At 39.4% G+C, this 12,374-nt stretch overlaps 1 long non-coding RNA gene across 1 annotated transcript in view; it reads left to right on the forward strand.

The window, feature by feature from the left end:
* Positions 1-12,374, forward strand: part of LOC147369416 (uncharacterized) — a 133,309-nt gene that overhangs the window by 63,241 nt on the left and 57,694 nt on the right. The window contains exon 2 of the long non-coding RNA XR_015167445.1: positions 8,064-8,241. This is a non-coding gene — a long non-coding RNA (uncharacterized LOC147369416). The remainder of the gene's footprint in view (positions 1-8,063; positions 8,242-12,374) is intronic.

Genomic DNA, 12,374 nt, shown 5'->3' on the forward strand with positions numbered 1-12,374 from the left:
GATCCCCTGAAGAAGGAAAAGGGTACCCACTCCAGTATTCTGGCCTGGAGAATTCCATGGACTGTATAGAGTCAGAGTTGCAAAGAGTCAGACACGACTGAGCAACTCTCATTTTCACTTTTCACTTTCCACTTTCATTACCTTACACAAACAGAAAACTCAACAAAATGGTACATGAATGAGTGACTAGTGAAAAAAGTCCATGCGGATCCCTGTGTCAGATGACTAAGGCTTTTTCTTCAAGGGGAGGTAACTTGGATCACAACGTAGCAATACACAGTGTTTCCAGGGACTTGGGTACCTATTTATCAGTTGTGTCTTTTAGAGTAAACTCCATGTATATCCACTAAAAATGTGGCCCTCAAGACTTTGTGCATCCAGAGATATGGACAGGTGGTGGCTAGAGGAGGACCCAGCTCAGTCACTTAGCTGGCTTCCTAGTACTAGTTAGTGTACCTCCTGAGAGATGGGTGTGTTTCAGGTAGAGGGCTGTGAGCTTGACAGGTGACCCTGACTTTACCCAGACCCTCATGTGACTAGAGGTGCTTACAGAACACCCCTCTGAGATCAGATGTGCTATATGTGGTCACAAGGTCCGTCCATCCACCTGTAGAATATGGATCTTGACTCATTGTCCTCATTTTCTGAACACTGACTTCCCAAGGCACACCACTTTCATCTTCCTTGATTCAGTGCTGTCTATGCATATTCTTGAAATGAAATGTACATTTACTTGAAAAATGGCAATAATCATAATGATGATAGTGGTGGTGATGCTGATAAGCCTTTAATAAGTGCTTAAATGACTAGGCACCTCTTGTAAAATGTAATCTTCGTATGTCAACCGCTATTATTGTCATTTTGTGGATGAAAAAACTACATCTTAATGTAAATATCTCACTAAGGTTAATTCGGCCTTAATTGGTTTACTTGGTTGAACCTTTGCACTCTGAGGAAAGCACCCTTATTTTCTTCTGTTTTCTGACTAATTGAAAATCAATTCTTTCTACAAAAGTCTTACAGAATATTTATTTTATATCTCCTTCACAGTCCATAAGAAAAATGAGTTGTAGTTTGTTAAATTCCATTCCAGTTTTTCTTAGTATAGTTCAGATTACTTCCTTGGGGCATGTTGATCAATAGCATAGTAGAGTAAAGATGTTTTTAAAGCCATAAAGCTTAGCACAGCATTATTTATACCAGCAGCCACAGAAACATACATACAAAATTATCTTAGAGTGTTTAAAGCACTTAATGTATTTCTAAAATCTAAATTATCCAAATAGCATCATTAAAGAAGAAAACACATAAAATGTATAAAATTAAAGTGGATTTTTGGAATGACACTATGGATTTTGTGACAAGCTGTGGGCTATGTCAGGAAAAGGTCGTTCGTTGGTCCTTTTATAAATGATGCTGTTTGGGAATTCTTCCCAGGGTAGTTAGAGATGGATGCAGAGCTTCAGTTCTCAGTCTGCATTGCTTTGCCAACTCTGTGATCAGTGGGTTACATTTGCTGCCTGCTACAGGATGGATTTGAGCAAAAGCTGGAAAATTCTGTTCCTTCGCCTTACGTGTTTTTCCTCTCGGCTGAATGTAGGGTGAGTACAACAATGCCAGCCCCTCGTGGTGTGAGGTGCTGGTGTAAAAGAGACAGCAATGCAAGGCCAAAAGCATTTTTAATGCTGGGGCTTCTCACAGGGTTTGGCCAGAATTCTGGCTCCCAACCTGCCTCCTACCTCCACTCCCTTACTTGACCCAGACCTGTGGGCTATTCAGAGAAGTACTAGGACTCAAGGACTTCTTCGCTTTGGGCTAGTTGTCCTGGCACAAACACAACAGAACTAAACTTCAGGATAGTGAATGACTATAGATCTGCCAGGGAGTGCATGCTCGAGAACTGCTTTTCTTATATTGTTTCAAACTAGGTCCTGGGAATAGGATCCAGTTTTGTGAATGCTGAAGGACCCAGCTTTGAGAATAATCAGCATTTTGGTCTTCCCAAACTATTTTAGGTCCAGCATGCAGTCTTTTTCCTCCTGGTCACATGGCTTGGGTCTGTAGGCAGCCCACCCAGGGCACAGTTTGCCCCTGCCTGGTTTAATAGCAGCTCGCTGCAGGGCAAGTCAGCAGAGTGACAAGTGAAGCATCAGTGGACCGCACACTGGACAGCTGGACAGTTTGACCAATTCTTCTGGGTTTCCTGTGTTTCTCCCAACTCATCTCAGAGATGTTTACTCTCAGATTTCTTTTACTCTGCCACCGTTATTTCGGCCATGTTTTGTGAGTTAATCTTTGTATTTAGGAAGCAAATGGTTTTCATGCTAATTTCTCCCCTAAGGCTCTTTAGGCATTGTATAAACCAGTATTTGCTTTGCTCCAAGATACAGGAATAATGATATTTATGCAAAACACATTAGCTTCATTGGGTCTCTATCCTGTTTCCAGTATGCATGTTTTTATAAACACATACCTGAAAACTTTTTGGCAAACATATCACCATTTTCTTCATTCACTAGATATTTATCAGATTATCTATAATATTCAGTTGACCTTCAGTTGGCCAGAAGAAGAGCAGCAAGCCAGTGCTTTGGGAGAGTAATAAAGTCGAAGGGCTAATGAGATGATTGCCCTGAAGTTTCCTTGCAGTTCAACAGTGTACTTATGGATGGGAAGCTGTGTTATAGACAGGTTACGTACAATGGTATGAAGCTGGAGGGCTGGATTTCAGTGCCTGCTCTGGTACTCACAGACTATGTGATCCGGGAAGGCTTCCTAATCTCTCTTAAGCTTGGGGTTTTCATAAGAAGGAGATTGATTACCCCTAGATCAGAGGGTTAGTGAAAGGATAATATGAATTTATCTATATATATAAGGTATTTAGCATTGAGTCCAGGATATAGTATGCATCACAAGGTAACTTTTATTAATATGAAGGACTTCAGTGAAGGGGCTGGACAGTCTTAATACTATTATTGACTGAGACCCTGATGTCAGGACTTGTGTGAACCTGTACCCAGATTTACAATTGCAGGAAACTAAATATCAGCTTTCCAAAAAGCAAGGGGTGGATCACTAAAGTCACCAAACAACTGCTTATTTTAACATAGAAAATTACACCACAAAATAATATTTTGGCCAATTCTTAAATCACTTTTAAGACCAGGAGATGGAGAGAACCGTAAGTAATATTCTGGTATCTGTTCTTCCACCCTTTTTCTCTGCCCTCACCAGCTTCTCTTCACACGCACACACACACACACACACAGAATTACACAAAGTCAAATGGGATAATAACATGCAGAATATTTTGTAGCCCTTTCTTTTTCACTGAGTGAAATATTATGAATATTCCATTCTACCTATTAATAGCTGTATCGTGTCAAAGTTGACTTCATCACTTGTTTGAAATTTATTTAGATTTTTGAAATGTTTTAAGTGACACTTTGATAAAGATCTTGAAACATATGTATAAGTACATACTGCTATTACATTCTTATAAAAACTTCTAGAGGCAGGGGTTTGGGATCCTAGAATACACACTGTATTTTAGGTCTTTCGTTGCATCTTGTCTCATTTGAAGTCAGTTTCTCCTCTTGTCCTGTGGATGCTGGTTTCTCCTCACCCTTGCTTACTGTGGTATGTGCTGTGTATGCTGTGCTTAGCCATTCGGTTGTGTCCAGCTGTGGTATAGTCACTTTAAAAACTTGCCAACTTGAAAGGGAGAGATGGTATCTCAGTCTTCTTTTAATTTACATATCTTTGAACTTTTTCACACATTTATGGGCTCTACCTCCTTAGTGAACTACTTTTCCAAACTTTTTCTTTATTAAAAAATTGGTAAATTGTGGGATGAAATTAGGAATGCAGTATCTTAGCATATTTTGTTGACTTTCAGGCCTGAAAGTAAAGTAAACGTAACAGCGATGACAGACATGCTCCTTCACAGCAGAAACTATGCCTAGCAGAGCACAGCAAGCCCTGGAGCTGCTCCCTGTGTGTGGACATCTGACGATCGTTAGAACAAGGTCTTCCGATAGTAAAAGCCATGGTAATTAAGGACTTAGCCCCTAGCAGCTACTGTGAAACAATGAATGAAAAAATTTCCATCCTAAAATATAAAGGTTTATTATAGCTCATCTGTAAATGCTACCTGAACCAGTTTCCAGAATTTTTTAGGGAATCTAGAAAGACATTTCTGCAAGTTATACTTGTAGAACACTAATTTAATAGCCATACAGAGAAGCTCAGAAGTTCAGGGAGGCATAGTATCTAAAAAGATCATATGTATTATATGTGAGGATATATTAATATTAATAAGGATATATATATGCTGCATATAGTATATACACTATATATGTATGTGTATGTGTGTGTGTTTATATATATATGTATACACACACTATATCCTTATATTTATATCTATAAACAAAGAGAGAGATAACATATGAAAAGGTCATCCTTAACATCATTTCTGTTTCTGTTTTACAGTAGGTGTTCCACAAAAGCTGTTGTATGGATGGTGGTCATGGTGACTTTCATGCTTAATTTGCCTCTAAGCTTAGCATTTAAAGTGGAAACCTTTGAAGGAAACCTCTACCATAGGGTAATGAGCCCAGGAAATCAGACAGAGCCCACCCATGTCCAGACCTCCCTAATGTTTATAAATTCACCCTTTCTGTACCCAAACAATGTAAAGTGATAAGTCCTAGTTTGTTAGTGATCTCGTGTGTGTGTGTATGTGTGTGTGTATTTAAAGGAGCACATGGGAAAACCTATGATTATAGGGTCACAGTCCACAGCTCTATGAATCAAGGACCAAGGGCTGGAAAATGGATACTTAAAATGAGAAATTGTCCATAGAATTTGAAAAATGTCATGGCAATTTAATTTACTCCTTCTCCCAAGATCCAAGGTCAATTGAAACACCAGTACCTCACTCAAGTGAAACAGGCCCAGTGCTCTTACAGCCACCCACACACACACTGTCATGCCCACAGTTGAACACACCTCTCCCATCCCTAACATAAAGGCCCTGTATTTCACAGCCAGCTCTCATCTTATGCATACCTCCCTGGAGAGGTAACTAGGTCACAGATAGCTTCTCTGACCCTGCTCTTCATCTTCATATCATGACCTTAAATCCCTTCTCCCTGAATTTAAAGAGCAACATGCTTAAGAGGTGGACAATTTGTGCTTCCAAGCCTGACAGATAAGGATACCATCTGACCTCTGCTACTTATTAGCCCTGTGACCTGAAAAAAGTTACCAAAAGGGAAAAAAAAAAGTTACCAGCTTCCTTTTTCGTGAAAAGAGCATAAAAATAGCATCACCTTCCCAAGGTAGTCATGTGTGTTAAATGCGATAAAATGTGCAAAGAATTTAGCAAGCTGGCACAAAGTAAGTGTGCAGTGGCTGTAGGCGCTCATTGTGGCTGTGATTGAAACTCTCCCAAATAGAGAGACAGGTTGAGAAACTGGAGCCTGTAACACAGAGGGAAGTAAGCCAGAAATAAAAACACCAATACAGTATACTAACGCATATATACGGAATTTACAAAGATGGTAATGATAACCCTGTATGCGAGACAGCAAAAGAGACATAGATTTATGGAACAGTCTTTTGGACTCTGTGGGAGAGGGAGAGTGTAGGATGATTTGGGAGAATGGCATTGAAACATGTATAATATCATATATGAAATGAATCGCCAGTCCAGGTTCAATGCATGATACAGGATGCTTGGGGCTGGTGCACTGGGATGACCCAGAGGGATGGTACGGGGAGGGAGGTGGGAGAGGGGTTCAGGATGGGGAACACGTGTACACCCCTGGTGGATTCATGTTGATGTATGGCAAAACCAATACAATATTGTAAAGTAATTAGCCTCCAATTAAAATAAATTAGTTTATATTAAAAAACAAAAACAAAAAAATAAATTTCCAGCCTCCAGAACTATGAGAAAATAAATATCTGTGGTTTAGGTCTAAAAAAAACAAACAAAAAACAAAACAAAAAGATTCTGCAATTACTGAAATGTTGGTTGCAAACTTCACAGAAAAAGGAAAGAGACAGAAGCACAGAGGTTTGTACTATTTAATGATAAAGCAAACTCACTAGACACCTCTGTAGATTCTTCCCCTCAGCTCCTTTCTGTTGCTTCCAGCTGGTTCTCAGAATAAGCTACGTGTACCCAGTTAAATTTCCACTTAAAAGTAAGGTAAAGCCACTTTCCTGTTTGCTTTTAAGAACTGAATAAGGGAGAGAGAATCAGCTGAGGAGACGATGGTGCACCCCAGGCTTGGAAGGAGCCTGAGTCATCCCTACGCTTGGGCACAGGGTGCTCTGCTGGAATCCTGTGCCCCTGCAGACTCCTCCTGGCTCAGGAGCAAGGCAGCTCCAAGCCAGACCCATCTTTTCTGCATGGAGGCAAAAGTGAAAACACCCAGGCTAATGTAGTTATCAGACCATTCATCACATCTGAAAAAGGAAAGAAAGAATGTAGCAAAATTAAATATTTTCCATTTTAAAAGTTTTCTCCATTTTAATGATAAAAATAACATTTGTTATAACAAATGTTGGAAATTTCCCCAAAGTACAGTAAAAAAAATTAAATTTTCTATAATCTCATAATTTATGCTAGCTCACTGTTAAAATACTCCCAGGCTTTTACATATACATTAAAAAGATGGGATGATATTTTAACCTCATTTCCTCACTTAATAGAACATGAATATATGTCCATATAAATGTTAATCATTAGATATAAAACATAATTTTGATGGCTGCATAGTATTCCACCTTGTAATGATATCCTTAGTTATTTAACTTATGTCTTATTTTTGTACATGTGACTCGTTCCCAATTTTTTTTATTCTTATGGGCTCCTAACTAATGAACAGCCTTCTAGCTACGTATATGGGCCCATTCAAGAGTATTTCCTCTGGTGTGGGTTAATTGGCATATGTAGTTATGAGCCCGCCCAAGATTATTTCTTTTGGAAGAAGTGGAATTGGGGCTTAACTGGTACATGTAGTTCAAATACTTTTGATATTTTGCCTGGGAAGTATGCATCAGTTTATACCCCACTAGCAGCCTCGGTTCAATATAGTTGCTCAGTCATGTCTGACTCTTTGCGACCCCATGAACCGCAGCACGCCAGGCCTCCCTGTCCATCATTAACTCCTGGAGACCACCCAAACCCATGTCCGTTGTGTCCGTGATGCCATCCAACCATCTCATTCTCCGTCGTCCCCTTCTCCTCCTGCCCTCAATCTTTCCCAGCATCAGGGTCTTTTCAAATGAGTCAGCTCTTTGCATCAGGTGGCCAAAGTATTGGAATTTCAGCTTCAACATCAGTCCATCCAATGAACATTCAGGACTGATCTCCTTTAAGATGGACTGGTTGGATCTCCTTGCAGTCCAAGGGACTCTCAAGAGTCTTCTCCAACACCACAGTTCAAAAGCATCAATTCTTCGGTGCTCAGCTTTCTTCACAGTCCAACTCCCACACCCATACATAACCACTGGAAAAACCATAGCCTTAACTAGATGGACCTTTGTTGGCAAAGTGATGTCTCTGCTTTTGAATATGCTGTCTAGGTTGGTCATAACTTTCCTTCCAAGGAGTAAGCGTCTTTTAATTTCACAGCTGCAATCACCATCTACAGTGATTTTGGAGCCCGGAAAAATAAAATCTGACACTGTTTCCACTGTTTCCCTATCTATTTGCCATGAAGTGATGGGACCGGATGCCATGATCTTCGTTTTCTGAATGTTGAGCTTTAAGCCAATTTTTCCACTCTCCTCTTTCACTTTCCTCAAGGGGCTTTTTAGATCTAGCAGCCTCTAAGATTTAATTCGGATTCAGGGGCTAAATCTTAGCTAGTTTAAGCCAGTAGTGATAATTGCTTATCCCTTTCCAGTTACTAGGTTAGTCATGGGCATATGACACAGTTCTGGCCAGTAAAACTGAAGGGACATCTTTTTGAGAGCATCTAGGAAATGGGTTCCTCTTTGATTACAAGAGACACAGAAGAGAAAACTGTCCATTTTTTTTTTTCCAGTTATTGAAGTGGAACAGGATGTTGAGAAAGAGCTGCTGCACTCAGAGAGTGACTGGGGATACATGGAGGACAAGAGAGTGTGCAGAGAGAAAGGTGGGAAAAGCGGGCTCCAGACAACGTGGTGAGGAACCAGATTAACCCCGAGGAACTGGCTCCTGACCAGACTCTTTTGTAAAAGGTAATAAGTGTTCTGAGCTACATTTATTCAGGCTTTCTGTAATTTACTATGGAAAACATCTTGATGCTGCTGCTGCTGAGTCGCTTCAGTCGTGTCCGACTCTGTGCGACCCCAGAGATGGCAGCCCACCAGGCTCTGCCATCCCTGGGATTCTCCAGGCAAGAACACTGGAGTGGGTTGCCATTTCCTTCTCCAATGCCTGAAAGTGAATGTGAAAGCGAAGTCATCGCTCAGTCATGCCTGACTCCTAGGGACCCCATGGACTGCAGCCCACCAGGCTCCTCCGTCCAAGGGATTTTCCAGGCAAGAGTACTGGAGTGGGGTGCCATTGCCTTCTCCGGAAAACATCTTACTTGGATAATAAGCAAAAAATGATAAACAATGGGTTTAATGTTCATTCTCTTGATTACAGTGAACTTGAACTTTTCTTTATTTTTTTAGCTTGGTTTTTTTTAATTTAATTTTTATTTATTTATTTATTTTACTTTACAATATTGTATTGGTTTTGCCATACATCAACATGAATCCACCACGGGTGTACACATGTTTCCAATCCTGAACCCCCCTCCCTCCTCCCTCCCCATACCATCCCTCTGGGTCATCCCAGTGCACCAGCCCCAAGCTTCCTGTATCCTGCATTGAACCTGGACTGGCGATTCATTTCTTATATGGTATTATACATGTTTCAGTGCCATTCTCCCAAATCATCCCCCCTCTCTCTCTCCCACAGAGTCCAAAAGACTATTCTATACATCTGTGTCTCTTTTGCTGTCTTGCATACAGGGTTATCGTTACCATCTTTCTAAATTCCATATATATGCGTTATTATACTATATTGGTGTTATTCTTTCTGGCTTACTTCACTCTGTATAATAGGCTCCAGTTTCATCCACCTCATTAGAACTGATTCAAATGTATTCTTTTTAATGGCTGAGTAATACTCCATTGTGTATATAACTTGACCACTTATGGTGCTTCTTTAGTGAACTATCTGTTGCCTTTTTCCTACAGATGTATTACCTTCATATTGATTTAATGTTTGAAATAGTCTTCCTACTTTCAACATATAGAAGTTTTAAAATTTTCTGTTTCTGACCTATTGAATCTTTTTTTTCCTCTGATTTCTTTGATTTTGTGCTTCGTATTTTCTCACAGAGAGAACAAATATTCGTCTATAATTTGCTCTAGTTATCTCTCAGTTTTATTTTTTATATTGATTCTTTAAGGTACATTTTTTTGAATAGTATGAAATAAAGATCAAGTTTTCACAGAATGTGGGAAAATCTTAACACTATTGAAAACAAGGACATCCCCTGTGATTCACAAAATCTTTATCTATGTTCATACTACACCCAGGCCTGTTTGATAGTTTACTGTATTACACATATATTACATTTCCATATGTTATATGCCCAGCATTATGCTATTTACATATTATTACATAGTTGTTTTTTAAAACAGCTATCAGATAAAGAGAAAATATACATTTATGCTGTTTTTCATACCTTTGCTCTTTGTTTTATCATGGATTTGAATTATTATATGAGGTCACATCCCCACAGCCTAGAAAACATCCTTTAGTTATTCCTTATCAGGTGGTTCTGCTAGCAACGATTCTCTCACTTTTAGGAACGTCTTTATTTCAACTTCATTTTTGAATGGTAGCTTTACTGAATATAGGATTCTTGATTGATGGTTTTATACTGAGAATTTTGAATGCTAAGCACTGTCTCTGGTCTCCATTGTTTCTGCTGATGAGTCAGCTATTATATTATTGTGTTCTTTTTTAAGTGGTGAGTCATTTTTCTAGGTGTTTCCAGCATCTTCTCCTTGTCGTTGATTTTCAGAATTTTCACCGTGATGTGTCTCTGTGGATCTCTGCTTTTATTGTACTGTACTTGCAGTTCATTGAGCTTCCCAGATATGTAGATTATTTTTTAAATGTGGAAAGTTTTCACGATTATTTTTTGAATATTTTTTTGATTATTTTCCCTCCTTTTATGTCGTGCTGATGCACTTGATGGTATTCCATGTTTGTCCAAGGCTCTGTTCACTTTTTTTCATTCTCTTTTCACTTGGCTTACTTATCTCTACTGCTCCTTCTTCAAGTTTGCTAATTTTTTTCTTCTGCAAGTTAAAATCTACTGTTTCAACCTTCTAGTGCTAAAAAAAAAATCAGTTATTTGAACTTTGCCATGCTAGAATTTAAACTTTGCCAAGCTAGAATTTCCACTTGCTTTTTGTCTTATATTTCTTTATTGATATTCTCTATTTGATGTAGCAGTGTTATTTTACCTCCCTTCACTTCTTTAATCATGATTTCCTTTAGTTCTGTGATCATATTTAGAATGGCTATTTTGAAATCTTTTTCTGGTAAATCTGACATGTTTTCTCACAAGCTGTTTGTGTTGTCTGCTTTTTTCCCTTTTTACCCCCAGTGTAGCATCAATATTCTCAACACTGTGTGCCCAAGAGAGAGCCTCCATTCCACAAACAGGGTCCAGAAGAAAGAATGGAGTCCCTGCCTCTCAACCGCATTGTGCTGAGACTTAGCATCAGCAGCAAGTAGTTTGGAACATAATGAGAAATGCTGAAGCCTTGCTTCTCTCAGGAAAAAAGACCCCTAACTGGGAGGGAGCAGGTGTGGGCAACCTGTGTTCTTGAGGACAGCAGTCAGGAATGGAGTCTGTGCCACCTTTCTGAGCTAGGACATGGGGAGGGAGGAATGTTTTTGTTCAGATACTATAGAGCCTAGTCTTTCTCACCAAATTTTTATAGATTTTCTTGTGTATTGTTATTGTTCAGTTAAGAAGTTGTTTCTGACTCTCTGCGACCCTATGGACTTCAACACATCAGTCTTCCCTGTCCTTCACTATCTCCCAGAGTTTGCTTAAACTCATGTGCATTGAGTCAGTGATGCCATCCAACTATCTCATCTTCTGCCACCCATTTCTCCTCCTGTCCATAATCTTTCCCAGTATCAGGGTTTTTTCTAATAAGCCAGCTCTTTGCATCAGGTGGACAAACTATCCGAGCTTTAACTTCAGCATCAGTCCTTCCAATGAATATTCATGGTTGATTTCCTTTAGGATTGATTGGTTTGCTCTCCTTGCTGTTCTTGTGTATATGTTTCTTCATTTGCCATTTATATGTAAGACCATTTCCAGGGGTTTTAAATTGTTGTTTTTAATCATTTTTACTAGTTTCACTGAGGAGCAGGTCAGTGGAGCTCTTTGTGTTATCACACTGGAGGCAAGACGGAGAGCAGCAGCCTCATTCCTACAAACACAGCCCTGTGCCCTTCCTATAGCTGTAGGTACCTAGTAGGTCATTAAAGCTTATTTATTGATGTGTCTTTTCTCAGTTAAGTAAAGCTGTATTTCAAGTGTCATTTATAGTTATAGTTTCCCCTACACACAAGTAGGTGTGATGAATCCCTTCTTTCTACAACCATCAATTAAAAGTTAGCATTCTTTCCCTTGAAATAACTCAGAAGATTTTTCACAGTTTTTGTTTTTAACTGCTATAAATCACTTGGCATCCAACCTTGTAGTTTATTGAGACTTTTAACAAAAAGTTTTTCCAAAGGTTTTACTCAAATAATCAGTTTGATCAGTAGGACCAAGCCACTGCGATAACTTTATAATCTCCTTCTGTTCAGTATCAGGGTGACAGATTTGGATTTTTTGGTAGTAGTATTTGAAACTGGAGATAATTATATTACTTTGAACTGTTCATGGTTAATTCCACTCAAGTCTAATCTGAAGGAGGGGCATGATAAAAGTTACCGACAAAAGCAGGGCAAGCTTATGTATGCGCTTAATTCACATTTAGCCTATGGCCCATGTTCAGGATGGATTGCATCCACTGACATTCTGACCATGGGAGAGGGTCTCCTGTCAGGCTCTCTGCCCCTGCCATTGCTATTACAGTTGTGGGGATTCTCAAACTATAGTAAAGATGATTAAAAGTACGTGTGAAGATTCAGTAAATGCAGGATATGGCCCAGAAGTCTGCCTTGTTAAGAGGCTACTGGGCTGGTTCTGATGGAGGTAGCATCCATCAGCACTCATGTTGAGGAACACTGAGCAGGCGCATCATCAGAGTCTTCTTGCTCTGATTTTCTTGTGGCC

This window comes from Bos grunniens, chromosome 7, assembly GCF_055505025.1.
Source record: "Bos grunniens cultivar Pamir isolate PY7600 chromosome 7, Bosgru_T2T1.0, whole genome shotgun sequence".
Taxonomy (NCBI): Eukaryota; Metazoa; Chordata; class Mammalia; order Artiodactyla; family Bovidae; genus Bos; species Bos grunniens.